Genomic DNA, 5426 nt, shown 5'->3' on the forward strand with positions numbered 1-5426 from the left:
AATGAGTTCCTCGTACTCATTCTCAGCTCTTGATGCTACCCAAATAAAATACACATCCAATGAATGCACAACAAGGTGCAATGCTTCAAACAACATGATTCATGAGTGTTGGTATGAAAGGAGCATGCCAATGCTAACTAGTCACATTTCTCATGCATTTATTAAGTTGTTTAGCATTCTGGAAAGAACCTCAAGTTTATTTACTTGTGCATGCATGATCACGGCCGAAATGGAAGCATTGTGAGAAAAATGGTGAAAACATATAAGGAACATCGCAAGACGAGCTACGTATCTGTCGGAATCCAGAAAACAAGAAATGGAAGGCAACAAAGACTAAACAACATTTGAGAGGGAGCTATTGGCATTTTCTTGGCACTCCAAGTATGCCACTATATAGGGCACAAAATTCTAGGTGCAATAGACCTAAAATACATGCAAAACAAAGAATCACAACTCACACAAAGCACAAAACAAAACATCAACCATTCTGTCCACAAACAAGATCATACCACTTTGTTCATGTGCAAACTAGTAGCTAAATCCACTCAACAAGTTCAGCCAAGACATGGATATGTAGCTATAAAAGAGAAAAATAATCCCTAACTAACAGCTACATGGATATTTTCATGAAACAATGGCAATCAAGCTCCCAACATGGCAAGCATATCACATATTAGGACTTAGTGAAAATCTTAGTTTGCACTTGCAGTTTTTAACCTGGTGGCATGTTGACAACAACAAAACTCTTCTCTACAGCTAGTTTCATGGTATGAAAGGTAACAGGATGATTGAGGGAAACAACTACTACAAATCACTCTCACTAAGCATGAGCTGAAAGTGCACAAAATCCATGGTAGCATCCTCTAAACATGTCATGTTAATAAGTGCAAACTCTGAGACTTAGTCAAATTCACAAAGGGGAATCACGACAATTTACAACATCATAGCATATTTAACAGGAAATAGAAAAGATGCAAAACCTATTTGGCAAGGTGATGGCATCATTTGATAGAGAGCAGCTAGCACTATAATTCATGGCATTGGACCAACCATAAAGTATCAACATATTCATGGGAATCATCAAGACAATATGACAAGAAAATAACAGGTTCAACACTTAGAAAAATTTGGGCATGTGAAAACAACAAGTAATCTTAGCATGTTGACATCGAGAAACCCACAAATCCACAATCTTATCATGGCAAAGAAAATTACAACGGCCTAGTACCCTCAAAACACTACCACATCCATGTTGACAAGTATTTCAAACAGTGCAAGGATTAAATCACATGAAAAACAAAAAATGGCACCTTATCACAAAATGACATTTTTACAAAGTAGCTCAAAAGACAAAACTAATTTCACTATTGGATTTCTCGGATTTTTCTATCTCAAATCAATATATCACACTCATATGTTCCTATGACTAAATTCACACAAACTGTTGCACAAAATATACATATCTAGTTATAAGTCAATACTTGCCAAATATGGGAGCTACTAGATCTGGCCATGTCAAAATTTGGACACCTTCCGAAAATGGAAAGGAACTAGGTGAATTAATCACAACACAAACAAAAAATAAATAGATGGAGGAGGGTCCCATTAGCATAGACACCAGGGCTCTCCTGGGAATGACATGTGGGCCCACGGCCTACTGTCAATGCCCTCACACGCAGCAGGGAAAAAAGGGAGGGTTTTGAGTCACGGCGGGAGGGGGGGGATTCGAACCGGTGACCTCCTCTTCTCTCTACTCACGTGCAACCACTGCGCTACAACGCAACTTGTGCTAGAGAGGGGGCTCTAGCTCTCAAATACACACACATGCAGTGGCTTGCCAACACCGGCGATAGAACGCCAGCGACGCTACGACAACGACATGGCGACTACTAATCCACTCAACAGAGGCAGGGGTATGCTCTCCTAACCTCACGCTGCACAACATGTCGCGCATCTCATTGGGGCATGGGGCTGACACACGCACACACACACGACTGTCGGCGGCGCCCGAGGAGGGAGTAACGGCTCGACCCGCTCCAGCGACTCACGAGTGGAGCCGCTCGCCGGAATCGGTCCTACACCGTGATGCAAGACCGCTAGACACGCGCAAAATACATTTAGGGGAAGAAGGCGACGGCGAGACGCGGTAGCTCACCTAGGGGGGCCTGGTAGGTTCAATTGAGCTCGGGGAAGAATGGCGATGATGAATTCGGCGGCGACGAGTCCTGCCCGAGGAAGAAGACCGGCGAGAATTGGCTCCGTCTTGGCATCCTGCAAGGCTGTAGTGGACATCGAGGATCTAGCCAAGCATGGCGCAACTCCTGGACACGACCGCCTCGCGGTACCTCACCTAAGAGCATGCCGGCAAGCATCGTGGTGCTTCGACAGTCTTGGCTATTATGGGGAATCAGATCTGGTGGGGGACTAGCTCACCTGTCGGTGACAAGGGGGAGGAAGAGGGAACCCTAGAGAGGCTCGTATGCCGAGGGGGTTATATAAGGGCTGGTCTCGGCGGCTGCTGTCGTGGCAATGCCGTCGCGACACCTTTCTGCCTCGCCTGTGAGAGGGAGGTGGAAAGGAGGTCGAGGGCGACGCCACGCTGAGTGGCTGACAAGCGGGGTCGGGCATGCCACGTTGGAGAAGGCGCGCACGAGGGTGCTCGGCTTGGCCAGGGATTCACTTGGGCCGCGCTCGGGATTCCGCTATAGCTCGGTCGCGAAGGCGCGTGGGTTGCCTCAGCCCAACTCTCTCCCTCACAAAAAAATAAGGTTTTTTAACCTTTAAAATAAACAACGACAATCAAATAAAAACCCACGGAGTTTGGAAGAGAACTTTTGATAAGAGAAAATAGTTTGGGACTCACAAAATTGAGCTCCATTTAATAAAATTTGTTTGGGAATTTTTAGAAACAACAATTAAATCACACATATTGAATATTGGAATATGTTTTAGCAAAAGACTCAATAGGAAAATAACAACACATGGCTGAGAGCTATTTTAAAATACCTAACAGATTATTAGGTGAAAGTGCAACATTTTATTAAATTTATTAGGGCAAGAAACATCACAACATCTCAGAGCATTGGAGTTAAAAGGGGTTCTAGGCATAGCTGAAAAAGAATTCGGAAGCGGATCCACACAACTCTCACATCACTCACTTACAAGCACACAAACTCCACATCACTCACTCATACTCAACATAACACAACAAGCATGATGCAACTTGAGATGATGATATGATGCCATGATGCAAAATGACATAAGCACTTTTATTAAACCCAACACACATGAGGGCAAACATGGAATATTACAAAGGTGGCAAGGTAATGCACTTGGGCTGTTACAGGATGTGAGGTTACCCTCATAGCCGACTACCCTAGGATACCTCCTTCCTCGACCAGGGGTAAAAAGAAAACTTCTTCCCGAAAAGGGCGCCCGCGTGCTACTGCGGCAACTCCTACCCCAACTGATCGTCGCTTCACGCACCGAACACCCGCTAACACAGAGTCTATCGAGCCCGTGCTAAACAACGATAGGGCCTCTAAACGCGGTGCATCCACATGAGCCACTTTGACCGCTCTCCCTGCCAAGAGGTAAAGAATTCACGTTCATGACTATAAGCATTTTTTCGATCATCGATAGGTATTTACACCTCTTGCCATATATCACAGGAACCGAACACAACCACCCCCATACAAAGACGTTGAGAGGGCTGAAGGCAATAATACCCAACCAACACATCATGCAACGGCTGGAGGTAATATGGAGGTCCCTTCTACAAAACAGCCTCGTGAGGATCCTGGCGAGGTTGAAGTTACTAACTCTGAGGTTGAGAGGTAATGAACCACCGTCGCCGGAAAGAATCATTGTGCCATCCTGAATATTCCGAACATGAGTTTAATGATCGCTGGATGCGCACCTCGGAGCTTCCTGAGCAGGACTTGAGGGAGTCGCCAACCATATGTCAACAAATCTTAAGGTATGCATTTAGATTTTGGCAATCATGTACAAATCTCAAGCCACTAGCCCCGACCCTTAATCGGACCGTATGGCCGAATTCAGGGTCTAAACAACCTTGTAGACATGTCTTTGAGGCGACGGGGGATGAAAATAAAAAGTTGTCCAAAGACCTTGAAATGCACCGAACACAACTCGAGGCTGTGAAGGCCAAACTAGAGAAAGTAAAAAAGATTCACAAGAGAAGCACATGGTGAGAAATTTACTTTCAATAAGTTCAAAATTGTCGTGTTATCTTTCTTAATGAAAGTGTACTTTATAGAAGCCAAGTCTATAGGTCAGTTGCAAAGAGATCTCGAAGCGGCCAAAGAATCAAAAAGATATGTCAAATCATAGAACAATCCCAGTTGTCGGTCATTATCCCGAAGTATCGACAAAAATAAAAGACTTGAGGCGGAAAAACAAGAACAAATCAGCCAACTTGAGAGTTTAAAGACTCATGTGGCACATGCCACCGAAGAGAACAAAAGATTAAAGGGTGGTATGTTCGGTAAGTAATATTCTGAACTTGTAAGTCTGTGAGTGTATGGTCTTAAATTAACAAATATACCACTTTTCTTTATAGCACTCCTAACTGGGCGACCGAAGAGGAATCCAACTCATTCGGTGGTAATCTTCTAAAGGAATTATCCATAGTACATGAACTAAGGCGAAAGGCAATGAAGAGCATCGTGAAGGCAATATGGCCGACCGAGAAGCCTCCGGAAGGGATGGACGAACTAGCTCATTGTTTCAAAGGGTCTCAACGCTGATTTGAATTGTGGAAAACATCAGCTTGTCAAGAAGGTGCTTGGGAGGCATGAGCAATGGTGAATACTAGGTTGACTAAGCTTGAACCCAAACAACTGGCGCAAGTTGGGCCGGTAGAGCCAGATGGTCAGGAAGTACCTCTCCACTTGGTTTACGATCATGTGATGCCTGCCGCATGCCTTTCGCCACAAGATTGTGGCATGGATGTGATAATAGATAACCTAGATTAGCAGCCAGATGTGTGAGTTTATGTAACTAGGTACATTTAGATCACTTTGTCCTTCGTCCAATTTGTAAACAATGTCTTAACCGATCATCTGCTTCTACCTCCTTTGATAATAATCAGGGGTGTTTCGTACTATGTAACCTGTAATAACAGGAACGGTTCGGAGAACCAGGCAATCTGGCCATATGGTGCTAACAAACAGATCATTATCGTGGAGATATGTTATATTACTTTTATTGTGTAAGAAATTTCTTCCCAAGAAAATAGTTCCTTTATGGGTTCCTTTCTTCGGGCTTCTAAGCATACGATAACCGAATATGCGTTGTATGCGGATGATGGTTACGTTGGGAAAATGAACCCTTGGTGACTATCACCTAATTGTTTTCACTTCCCTTGGCCTGACCAATTATATCATTAAGAACCCTAGCTTTTG

Source organism: Hordeum vulgare, chromosome 2H (genome assembly GCF_904849725.1).
Source record: "Hordeum vulgare subsp. vulgare chromosome 2H, MorexV3_pseudomolecules_assembly, whole genome shotgun sequence".
Classification (NCBI taxonomy): Eukaryota; Viridiplantae; Streptophyta; class Magnoliopsida; order Poales; family Poaceae; genus Hordeum; species Hordeum vulgare.